Here is a 13,539-nt window from a genome sequence, read left to right on the forward strand (position 1 = left end):
TTTGGATAGTCCCTGGCATGGTGAGGACCTGCAGGGCACTTCCCCTGTGCTGTGGTGTATAACTGGAGTTGGTGGGCGGAGCCGCAGTCAGACCTGATGTCTGCCCCCAGCCCACTGCTGTGTCCACAGTCAGACTGGTGCATGCCTTCTCTTCCCCTCTCCTAGGGGCGGGATTCACTGTGGGGTGGGGTGGCCCATCTGGGCTACTTGCATACTGCCAGGCTTGTGATGCTGGGGATCTGGCGTCTTAGCTGGGGTGGGTAGGCAAGGTGCACAGGGGCAGGAGGGCAGGCTTAGCTCGCTTCTCCTTAGGTGATCCACTTCAGGAGGGGCCCTGTGGCAGCAGGAGGGAGTCAGATCCGCTGCCGGAGGTTTGGCTCCGCAGAAGCGCAGAGTTGGGTGTTTGCGCGGAGCGAGCAAGTTCCCTGGCAGGAACTGGTTCTCTTTGGGATTTTGGCTGGGGGATGGGCGGGGGAGATGGCACTGGCGAGCGCCTTTGTTCCCCACCAAACTGAGCTCTGTCGTCTGGGGGCTCAGCAGCTCTCCTTCCCTTTGTCCTCCAGCCTTCCCGCTTTCTGAGCAGAGCTGTTAACTTATGACCTCCCCGACGCTAAGCCGCGCTTGCTGTCGGAACACAGTCCGTCAGGCCCCTCCGCTTTTTGCAAGCCAGACTCGGGGGCTCTGCTTGGCCGGCGAGCCGCCCCTCCGCCCCGGCTCCCTCCCGCCAGTCCGTGGAGCGTGCACCGCCTCGCCGCCCTTCCTACCCTCTTCCGTGGGCCTCTCGTCTGCGCTTGGCTCCGGCGACTCCGTTCTGCTAATCCTCTGGTGGTTTTCTGGGTTATTTAGGCAGGTGTAGGTGGAATCTAAGTGATCAGCAGGACGCGCGGTGAGCCCAGCGTCCTCCTATGCCGCCATCTTTCCCAGAGTTGTCTAATAATTTATATTATAAATTATCGATTAACATGCCTGACCCTTCTTTATTTCCTTATTTATAGGAAATAATAAAATGCATCTTGTGAACCCCTTATTCAACCCAAGAACGGGAACAATACCAATAACCGACATTATCTATGTGCTTCTCCCCTAAAGCTAACCCCCACCCTCCTTCCCTCAATTGTAACGAACAATCCTTTATTTTGTGTATACTATTTTAACTACCTTATGGTAAAATGTGAGAATTAAACAAGATGAATTCCTACCTTCATCTATGAATATTACAATGATTTTGATGAAGGGCATTAGACCCTTTGGGAAATACACACATACATGAGATAGCAAAGCAAGCAACATACCTGACACTCAATACATTCTGGTTGAATTGGATCTATCAAAAAAAAATTTAGCAAGTACATAGTTTATGACTGCATCCTTAAATAAACAAGGGATTGGTGGTGATCTCTCAGAATTTGGGCAGACTAAAGAGATTTATGAACCAAACAACTCCCCAGCACCCCACCCAGGGCCACTCTGTCAAACAGGTAGCTTCCTGGTTGCCAGCCCTCTCCTCTCTCTCCTTTCTGCAACTTTTTCTCAACTGGCATTAAGGGCCAGAAGTTGAGTCTCTGATACTTGATAGTTAATATGAAACTTCCATCCACTCTGTCCTATACATGATGACAAATAAATCTCCCTTAAGTGCAGGCCCTGTCATGTTATTCTATACTAGTACAGAAACCCACAATGATTCCTTAAGAGATATATCTCCTAAATCCCTACCCTGGTACTCAAAGCCCTTTGAGATCTGATCCTAACCAATCTTTCCAACCTTCTCTATCCTGTTAAACTGACCTACTTGTTATTCCCTATGCATGCCTCCCATTTTAACCAATGTTAAGATTCTGCTCATACTATTGATCAAAGTGTAGTCTGTAGACCAGCAGCATCAGTTTTATCTGGGAGCTTGTGAGAAATGAAGGATCTCAGGCCCCAACCCAGACCTACTAAATCAGAATCTGCATTTTAATAAGATTCTCAGGTGATGCAAATGCATGTTAAATTTTGAGAACAACTGTAAAACTATCAAATGTTCTTCCATGGTGCTTGAAATTGTTATTATCTCCCTGCAGAACACATGAGCACCTAGAAAGCAAAGTGCTATCCAAATTATGTACCTAAGATATGCTGTTCAGCCCTCAGAAATTAAGGAATGCACTAAGTGAATACTCAACAAAGTTCTACAGATTGACTAATTTGGTTTCAGTAATGCAGCTAAAAAGATAACTAAAATCACCATCCTTCACTCTATGGTCTGACAAATCAGAATAAACACAGACATCATACAATACACACACAGTCTTTTAGGGACAGAATTCTTAACAGGAAATAAAACTGTAAAAGAAAGTGATGCTAAAGCCTGACATAAACATCCAAACTGTTTTTGGGTCAACTAGACAATCGCTCTAAGTTCCTTTAAACTAGAACTGAGGACCCACACTTACTTGATGGGCTCTAAGGTCATTTGGGACTCTAATATTTAAGGAGTCTATGATTCTAGGGAACATCACTTCTGCACTGTCCTAGAAGTGACTGGACAAATCAGGGAGAGCCCTGAGATTAAGTCTGAAGCTGCAAAGCCTGACTTCCTCTCTTAGTTCTCTCTAAACCCCAGCTTCTCTATACCCTCCCTGAAAAGCTCCTGCTCTGCACATGTGTCTGCTATTATGACCCATGCCCCACCCCACCCCCATCTCCTGGCACTTCAAACTTCCCCTTGCCTCCATGAGCTGTCACTGTCACACCTCTCTCCCCTAGTCTGTACTTAGCTTCTCAGTCTTTCACACAGTTCAACACTGCCAAGGTGACAATGAGCTAAATTAATCTGTGCTAAAAGAAGAAAGTTAGGAGAAAAATATGTCCTGCTAACCTGTCCTAGTCAGCAAGAGTCTCCTTCCTGTGTGTAAATCTTTAAGAACTTTCTGGAGAGAAGTGAGGTGAGGTATCATTAAATCATACTCTGTAGTGAAGGGGCAGGACAAAGGGAGAATCTGCCCTTTGGACCTCTTAAATATTTTTATTCACTGAACACAGTTTCAATTTTATCTCTGCCAAGGGCCTCTGATATGGGTCTTTGGGGCTTTGACCCAAAGCTATTTCACATCTCAAAAATGGAATCATTACAGTTACCACACATCTCTCCCACATTTTGCAAACAGCTTTTTGCACACTGTCCAGTTCAATTTATATCAACACATCATATTTTCTTACACACCTAAGCAATAAACAGAATACTGTCAGAGTTAATTTTTTAACCCAGTGTCCTGTGTATGAGATTATTCGTGGACAATTCTGCTCACCCTTATAAGGTCCCTCCTGAACCCAAAGGCTAGTTACAAAGTTGAACTTCGGGCTTTCCCTCAGAACCTAGGTATCCTTTCCTCTGATTTCCCAAGAAATATACAGGTCAGGGAAGTATATTTCTCATAATAGAGGTTAAGAGCTCTCTGAACTAGAGATGGACTATGTGGATTTTATTGCTGGCTTCACCACTCACTAGCTATGTGACTTTGGGCAATCTGTATAACCAATATAAGCTTATTCTTCCTCACTTATAAAATGAGAATAATAGTAATTGTACATCTTGGGGTTTGTCAAGAATGAATAATGAAAAGCATATAAAGTGTTTAATACAGTGCCTGGGTATTAATCTTATTTTATAATTGTTAAAAATCATAACTCAGAACAGATTGTACATGGTCTTTTTTTTTTTTTAATTTGCAAAGCCTGCTTAATGCTACAGATTCCTCTCTCTGGAACTCTTCTAGTTACACATAGCTCTAGCACATGCCGCTGTCCATGTGGTGGGTAACCTGACTCCCATCTAAGGACAGTATGTGGTCTTAGCTGTCCTGTGCACACAGTATTCCTCTTGGCAATAACTCTATGTGTGTGTACGGCAAACAGAAATGGAAAGGCCTCTTTTAAAAGTCAGGCATGATTTTATAACATAAAAACTTACATACTCAAGGAGTGGCATCGAAAAGGACAAATATCCTCTATGTTAGGTGAAATATAAAAGGAAATAAAAGTTTTAAGGTTAAATATTAGTCTCTTCTGAACTTAGCAGGATGGGAAAGACATTAGGAGGAATCTAATCTCCCCCACCTCCAAGATGACTTCCCAACTGGCTTATCTACTTCAGAGTGCAACCACCAGAGAGGGTAACATTTGGGCTAAAGTAATGGCTCTTACTGTTTTTTTATTGTTATTTTATTTTATTTTAATTATTTTTTTAATATATGAAATTTATTGTCAAATTGGTTTCCATACAACACCCAGTGCTCATCCCAAAAGATGCCCTCTTCAATGCCCATCACCTACCCTCCCCTCCATCCCACCCCCCATCAACCCTCAGTTTGTTCTCAGCGTAAGAGTCTCTTATGCTTTGGCTCTCTCCCACTCTAAACTCTTTTTTAAAAACAAGAGAAAGGCTGGAGAAATTGGTATCTTTGTGTGCCCCATTCTATCAGAGTATTAATATATATATAAAACAGGTAAGTTTTGATGTGGGCTTGAGGAAGTGATAGCTTTGGAGGGCCCAATCTAAAGGAAGAAAACTCTACGGGAAAGGGTTCTGGAGAGTCAGTGATGACAGAGGTGGAGAGAGCTTACAAAATATAAACTTTCATCAATTTGGTAGGTCTGCCAAAAGTTGGATTGAAGGTGGTTGACTGCTTCCAAGACAGTTAACTCTAAGCAAGTCTTCTCCTGACATCCCTCATCAGCACAGTCACTGCCAGTGCTGGAGAATGAGACCAGAAGATAATGCAGATTATTCTCCTAGAGTCTAGGCCTCTGCCACCACGGCTCCTTTGCCCCAGGGCTGGTTCAGTTTCAATATTTTATGCTCAAGTAATAAAAAAGAATCTACCAAACCCAATCATGAGCTAAATTCAAAAACTCTAACAATACTAAGTAAAAAGTAGCTTGCCACATAATTCAAACCAAACATCTGTTTGTCTTAGTATTTGAGTCATAAGACCAGAATTTTTTATAACAAGAATTCTATAAATTGGGTTTTTGACAACTAGTTCCCATACTGCCATAACTGAGGGTCCAAGAAATCACAACAAAACAAACTGAGAGAAGTTTCCCTTCAAAAGACAAAGAATAGTAGCACCTGGGTGGCTCAGTTGACTAAGCATCCAACTTCTCATTTTGGCTCAGGTCATGATCTCACAGTCTTGAAATCAAGCTTTGAGTTGGGCTCCTTGCACTGGGCATGGAGCCTGCTTAAGATTCTCTCACTCTTCCTCTGCCCCTCCCCCTGCTCATGCTCATGCATGCTCTCTCTCTGCCACCCTCTCTCTCAAAAGAAAAAAAAAAAAAAGAGAGCGAGAGAGAAAGAAAGAAAGAAAGAAAATAAATAAATAAATAAATAAATAAATAAATAAATAAATTATTGCAACACTTGCTCTTAGAGCCCTATGCCAGGTGAGAAATTCAACTACCCTGGGGCCACCATCATGTGAAAAATCCAAGCCACAGGAAGAGGCCCTGGAGGAAGAGATTCCATGTGAAGAGAAAAAAAGAAAGACAAACACAAAGACAGACACTAAGCAGCACCAAGGTGCCAGACATGTTAGTAAGGAAAATATCCTGGAAAAATGCACTTTCTAGGCCCAGCTGCCTCAACTGACAACATGTGGATCAGAAATGAACTACTCAGCTAATGCTTCTCCAATTCCTGACCTAAAACAACAAGTCACAAAAGCAAAGACCATACACCTCAAAAGAGCCCCTTAGTCAGCAAGAGTTTCAAGGTACGTCACAGTTTTTTCCAAACCCACTCAGATTTCAGCACCAGAGAGAGGAAGTAGTGACATTCCTGCTCATGAACAGGCATCATGTTGGAGAAGCATTCTGAGAAAGGCCATGCACAATGTGGACCCTGATAATAGGAAAACCAGAACAGTAAAGATTGAGACACATAGAGAGCCAAATAGAACTCTGTATGCTACTTAGAATCTAGTAGTTATCTTTTAAAACAGTTTTGTAGAGGGCCACCTGGGCAGCTCAGTCAGTTAAGCCTTCGACTTCGGCTCAGGTCATGATCTCACGGTTCATGAACTGGAGCTCCGTGTCAGGCTCTGTGCTGACAGCTTGGAGCCTGGAGCCTGTTTCAGATTCTGTGTCTCCTCCTCTCTCTGCACTTGCCCCACTTGCACTCTGTCTCTATCTCTCTAAAATAAATAAACAGTAAAAATAATAATGATAAAAATTTTTAAATAAAATAGCTTCGTAGAAAGACGAATGCATAAAAAAGATGTAGTGTATACACACACACACACACACACACAAACACACACACACACATTGGAATATTGCACAGCCATAAAAAAGGATGAGATCTTGCCATTTGCAACAACAGATAAACCTAGAGGGTATTTTGCTGAGTGAAATAAGTCAAACTGAGAACAACAAATACCATATGATTTCACTCATATGTGTAATCTAAAAAACAAAACAAATGAATACAAACAAACAAAAAGCAGAATCAGACCTAAAAATATAGAGAACTGGAAGCTGCCAGAGAGAAGGGGGTGGGTGAGGACATGCGCAAAATGGATGCAGGGGAGTGGGAGATATGGGCTTTCAGTAATATATTAAATAAGTCATAGGAATAAAAGGCACATCATAAGAAATAGAGCAATGATATTGTAAAAGCATCATATGGTGACAAACGGCAGCTATACTTGTGAAGAGAAAAGTATAACATAAAAAGATGTTAAATAGATGAATCACTATGTTGTACACCTGAAACAACATAACTTGTGTCAACTATACTCAAATAAAAAATTAACAAAATATAAAAATTAAATTAAAGAGCTGCATAGACTTAGTAGTTTTACATCAAAACATTATTTAGTTACTGCAGAAAACCGTAAGAACTAGGTAAGTGAATATTTTATACTAACACGGAGAGACATAACTGCTAATCTCCTTAGTATAGATCTATTTGGCACTGTGTAAAACCAAGAATTTTGACAAACTTTAGGGAAAAGCAAAACATTAAGTATGATCAGGTAAAATCTCAAGTTGTCTAGAAAACAACAGCCCATGCTTCACATTAGTTTTAAAATAAAAACAGGTGGGGTGCCTGGGTGGCTCAGTCAGTTAGGCATCTGACTTCGGCTCAGGTTATGATCTCATGGTCCGTGAGTTCAAGCCCCGTGTCAAACTCTGTGCTGACAGCTCAGAGCCTAGAGCCTGTTTCAGATTCTGTGTCTCCCTCTCTCTCTGACCCTCCCCCATTCATGCTGTCTCTCCCTGTCTCAAAAACAAATACATATTTTAAAAAATTTTAAAAATTTAAAAAAATAAAAATAAAAACAGGTAATTTCTTTTTTTTTCTTTCTGAAAAGCAAGACAGAAAGAACAAAAAATGGAGAGACAGAACCAAGCATGAAGGTAGTATGGTAAAGCATAAAGACCTCTGGAAAAATAAAAACGCACTATTGCTAGAAAATGGTCTAGATAAACGGGAAGAAATGAGGTCCGTTGGTACAACTCCCTATGTACTACAACTTTAAGAACTTTCCAAAACCATCATCAAAATACTCAGTGTCAAACACCATCTTTTCTTAAAACCTGACTCTGTTCACAAGCCAAATCTATTCATTTCTGCAGGGCACCCATGGGCCACAGACAAGAGGAACTCTGCCATTGCTCAAAAACTGGTAGAAATCAGTGGCACCTGGGTGGCTCAGTCAGTTAAGCATCCAATTCTTGATTTTGACTCAGATCATGATTTCACAGGTTTGAGCCCCACATTGGGCTCTGTGCCAACCTCAAGAAGTCTGCTTGGGATTCTCCCTCTCTCTCTGCCCCTCCCCTGCTCTGTCTCTCTCAAATTAAATAAATAAACTTCTTGAAAAAGTGACAGAAATCATCACACATAGACACAACTGACAACTCCTTTTCTAACTGAACTCAGGTACTTCTTTCCTCAACTACTACTTCTTCCTCCTCTTGCTCTGTTAGGTATAATGTGAAAACAAACAGTGTCTTCGCAGAATCTGGTGCTTTGTGGACAATGCAAATTAATGAGCTTTCTGTAAATATACATTACTTAGTATGGGACTTGTTATCAAGCAACAGATAAACATTTAAGATAAACACTAAATCATAAAATAGGCAAACAAAAAACATATTGAGACAGCACAATAAACTTCTCCATCAAGTCAAATAAGTAACACTTAAGAAAAATGCACCAACTTTAGCTTAGTATGTGAATTTTCACTAAGTTTTCTCACTACAATGTGACATTTTAAGACACTGAAATATATGTTGCTAATCTGTCTTATATCACTTCTCTTTCCCCAATTTTTGCCTAATGTAGCTACTATCAGATTCTTCAGTTGTTCACTTTTAAATAGCTCAAATGGTCTATTTTTCAGGCCACTGCACCTATATTATATCCATGAAGCTAGTATAACTCTGCAGACATCCTAGCTATTCATGCAATGTTATAAGGGCATCAGCATTGTTCATTTGTATGATCTCTACGTATCTTGTCATCTTTCCAGGGTAAGACTGCCAAGTCTTGGACTCTTCATTTGGTGGAGTCTAATTCTGTTCTCTCTACAAAGAGCTAGGGTTACACTCAGCAAAGGTTACCATTTACGTGAGCCATGAAGCCTGCTAGCATAACTCATCATGAAAGTAAAATCCCTAGTTATTTTTTCTCTCAAGGACATCCCGAGTGCTACCTAAAATCAAGAAGGAACTCTTCAGGACAAGTTGTGTGTAGGGCCCACACATATTTAGAATCCACATTTTCACTCTGATACTCTGGAGTGTGGCATTATTTCATAGCAGTCAAGCAAAGGGTTGCTTTTTTTCCCTTTGAAAACCTCCTTTTCTAATCCCTAGAGGAAAATACATGAGAATTGAATTCAAAGACTACAGTAGCTTTAGCCACAGAACTCAATATTTTAAAATGAGCTTTCATTTTAAAATTCTTCCTTTTCTAGAAATAGAGGAGAAGTAGTGTTCTCACATTCAGTTTTGTTTCATCACTTAACCAAATGAGTTCTGAAAGGTTTGCTTTCATAAATAAGTAACACTTTTAACCATTTAAGTAATTTCTAAAACTCAGCTCATCTTTCAGACCTCTGGGTTCTGGAGTAGCCTAAATGCCACCACTTCTGCTTTTAGGTCCAGTGTGCATCTTTCTTTCTCTTATCCTCTGATAGAATTTCATCTGCTCAGGTAATTACAGAAATCAGAGATTTTAAAGCATAATCAGGCCCTGAGAATTTAAAAATACTTAAAAAGAGCTAATAGACCTAGAAGAAATTTCAGGGACCATCTCACTTCTCACTTCTCATTAGATATGAGAAAACTGAGACCCCAAAGGGTCTTGCCCAAGGTCATATAACTAATTGACTGATCTAGAATCAAAATCTAGATTTTCTCAATCCTGAATTAGCACTCTCTTTCCCAAATTACCTGGTCTCTCTATATTTTCATCCTTTTCGATACGATCTTCAGACACAGATTGTTTAATTCATGCTAACCCAAAGTAAGATGCAGGGTACTTCTTGGTTCCATTAGTTATCACCATCTCCTTTCATTGGCTGGAAGATCAGAGACAGGAGAGAAAGTCCTGCCAGGCCTCCTCACTCCATGGATTAAGTGACAGCATGGGCTGTCTGGTGCCTTGCCCAGGAAGTCTGATTGTTCCTGCTTAGAACAGGAAGTATCTGGAATGTTAGGAGGCACAGTATCACCTTCCCTTTATAAGGACTGGATTTTCTGTTTTTTGTTCTCATTTGCCTAGGGACATCAGACAATTTCAAGTTGGGCAAAAACCTAAATCTCATCCACCACCAAGACTATTCTGTTGATGTTTTCTAGCTTCTCCTATGAGACATGCCAAGGGGCTTAGAGGAAACTCTAGCCTCTTGAACCAACTGACCTTATATTTATTTGTAAGGCATGTTTCTTCCAAGAAGTTCCAAAAGTTTCATACACACTCTCTCACTTGATCCTTCCCTTCCCATGAGGGGAAGCATTTCATTTTTATCTTCCTGCCACAGCCACAGTGTCCCTGATGTATACACAATTTCTCTCCAGGGTCTAACACTCAAAGGTTAGAGTCTCTAGAAGCCACACATTCTCAGCTTAAGTATCAACCAACTGCACTATTCTAGGCACTAGGGTGCTTAGTGTTCACCAGAGTGAACAGCTCCATGACTTCATGGAGCTTACATACAAAGTAAAAAGGCTGTTTCATTACCCACTGAATTCAGAACCATAAATACAATGGATCCTGATAAAAGAAAAACAATCACTACAGTCTCAACTACTGAGAGGAATATCCACAGTTTTACATTTATCTGGTAATACAGAATCTATTTGCTAAGGGTGTATATGGATTGCACTAGAAGACAGGAGATTTGTATTCTAATCCTGACTCCTGTACCAACAAATTGCATGACCTTGAGCAAATAATGTAACCTCTCTGGCCCTTAATTTTATTTTTTGAAGATGATAGGCAAGATTTCCCATGTCTTTCTCGATCTTCAATGACTGGTGATGGGTTAACTCCACCTAGGATGGCTGGTATGGTATGAAGATTGACTGCCAGCATCGGAAGAGAAGGAATCTACTTCATTCGTTCTTATTTGTAGGATGGGGTTGAAGGCAAAAGCGCAAAACACTGCACACCTTCTAAGATTATTAATAGCATCTCCCTATGCATGAATCTATGAAATCGATCAGTGCCTCACCTACTCTCTGTTCAATACTGGGATAGATACTTTGAGGATGGGAGACATTTGAAAAGATCTTTAATGTTAAGGAGCTTCCAAATGAAAGTACGCAATAGTAAATAACTCAAAACAAAAGTGTATGAAAGAGGTTTTTAAATTCACAAGAGAAGGAAATCAAAGAGAGCTAAATTAGAAACCCCTGAGGAAAGGTGGAACTTTACCTGTATCTCTACATAACAACCACTATCACAACAATAATGGCAGCTAACATTTATTGAGTGCTTGATATGTGGTACATGTATGCATTAAGTACTCCTGTGGGCTATCTCATTTAATCCTCAAAACAACCCCAGAAATAAATGCTATTTTTGTGCCTATTTTACAGAATGGGAAACATGACGCTTAGAGAGAAGCCTAATATACTTGATAAATAGTAAATCCAGGCAATGTGATCCCATAGTGTTCCTCACCATTGAATGGCTATGGAATGCTTTCTCCACAAGTGACATAAAGAGATAAGCACAGTATCTGGCAGCTTAATGTTCCCTATATTATTTGTTTTCTTTTTCTACCCACCCCCCACAAGTATTCACCCCACCACTACACATTCCCATCCCAACTCACATACCTACACACTTCATATTTTCCAATTTTAACAACCTTCTAAGTTCTGTTGAAGGTCGACTCTGGGAATGAAGTTTTCTCACAACAGTCAAGCTTGGTCATAGTACATATTTCTAACAGCCTATTGGGTGACTGGTTCTGTGCTATTCTGCGAGGTCACTGGCAGTATTTAATGTCCATGACATTAACACTTTTGATGTCTTACAGCACTGTTAAGGTAGTTTCTATATCATTATTATACATCTTCTGCATGACTGATCTTTTCATACAGTTTCATTGTGACAGCTAACTCTAAATTCCTTTGTGTTGTTCCTGGGGTCTTAGCATAGAGGACATCAGAAAGTATTCAAAAGTTCAAAAGCTGAGGTGTTTCAAGTGGCCCCGCCCCAGACTGCACAGAATTCTCAACACAGCCAAAGGGCAAGCAGGCCCAAGCCTGGGCATTCTGGCAAGTCACCCACCGGAATGACAGAAGGCCAGTCAACAAACACAACTCTGGCATGACTAAGAGGAAGGGGGTCGGGAGTCTCAGTTCCCTTTCTTCAGTGTTCAATGTTACTAAAGAAAATAAAGACTCAGCACAATGTGGTTCCCAGTCAAAAAAGCAAAAAGCTGACGTGTTTGTGAAGTTTTCATTCATTAGAAAAATGATCCAAGTCAAATAAATAGAGGCAACACTTCGAGGTTTGAATCTACCCTGTTTAGAGAGTCTTCAGGTACAGACTCTGTGACCAATTTTGGACATAAAGGTAATCTACACATGTTTGCAACTCCTTTAGCACATGTACTCTCACAGAACTGAACCTATCTTCTTCTGAACTACTAAATTATAATTCTACCTGTTCTTTTTTAATTTTTTTTTCAACGTTTATTTATTTTTGGGACAGAGAGAGACAGAGCATGAACGGGCGAGGGGCAGAGAGAGAGGGAGACACAGAATCAGAAACAGGCTCCAGGCTCTGAGCCATCAGCCCAGAGCCCGACGCGGGGCTCGAACTCACGGACCGCGAGATCGTGACCTGGCTGAAGTCGGACGCTTAACCGACTGCGCCACCCAGGCGCCCCTCTACCTGTTCTTTCAAAAAAAAAAAAAAAAAAAACTGGGGCACCTGGGTGGCTCAGTCAGTTAAGCATCTGACTCTTGATTTTGGCTCAGGTCATGAATTCAGTTAGTGAGTTTGAGCCCCGCATCAGGGTCTGCGTTGACAGTGCTGATTCTGCTTGGGATTCTCTCTCCCCTCCCTACCCGCCACTCTCCAACCCCGCCCCCCACTCTGCCCCTCCTCTGCTCTCTTTCAGAAATAAACAAACATTTAAAAAATAAAAGAAAAAACCAACAATCCTTAAAAAAAAAAAAAAAAAGGCAACTCCAGTTCAAAGATTTTTTTTAATCTTTTACTTTATAAAATAATGTAAGTCAGTCACTTAACTAACTGAGTCACGCAGGCGCGCCTAGGAAATATTTTACATCACCAAAATTTTAGTTATAAAACTTCAAGATGATAAGGGAATTTTTAAAGACTGAAAAAGCCACTAAGAATTATGAGATTACGTATTAAGGTTAAAAGGACATTAATCTTATTCTAATGGACGGCATCAAACACTGTATGTAGAAGATTTTTTTTGGGGGGGCGCCTGGGTGGCGCAGTCGGTTGAGCGTCCGGCTTCAGCCAGGTCACGATCTCGCGGTCCGGGAGTTCGAGCCCCGCGTCAGGCTCTGGGCTGATGGCTCGGAGCCTGGAGCCTGTTTCCGATTCTGTGTCTCCCTCTCTCTCTGCCCCTCCCCCGTTCATGCTCTGTCTCTCTCTGTCCCAAAAATAAATAAAAACATTGGAAAAAAAATTTTTTAAAAAAGAAGATTTTTTTTTAAGTGGGAACTAATTTTTTTTTCATTAAAGTTCTATAGTATACGGGTGCCTGGGAGGCTCAGTCAGTTAAGCGTCTAACTTTGGCTCAGGTCATAATCTCACAGCTCGTGAGTTTGAGCCCTGAGTCAGGCTCTGTGCTGACAGCTCAGAGCCTACAGCCTGCTTGAGATTCTGTCTCCCTCTCTCTCTGCCCCTCCCCCGCTCACACTCTGTCTCTAAATAAACATTAAAAATTTTTTTTAAAAAGCACTGAAGTATAAAGTGACCTTAGAGCCTGGGTTCTCTGGAATAGTTACAATTTCAAATATTCTACTTCCATAAGTGAATGGCTT

Source organism: Herpailurus yagouaroundi, unplaced genomic scaffold (genome assembly GCF_014898765.1).
Source record: "Herpailurus yagouaroundi ecotype Mexico unplaced genomic scaffold, PumYag 192, whole genome shotgun sequence".
In the NCBI taxonomy this organism is placed as follows: Eukaryota; Metazoa; Chordata; class Mammalia; order Carnivora; family Felidae; genus Herpailurus; species Herpailurus yagouaroundi.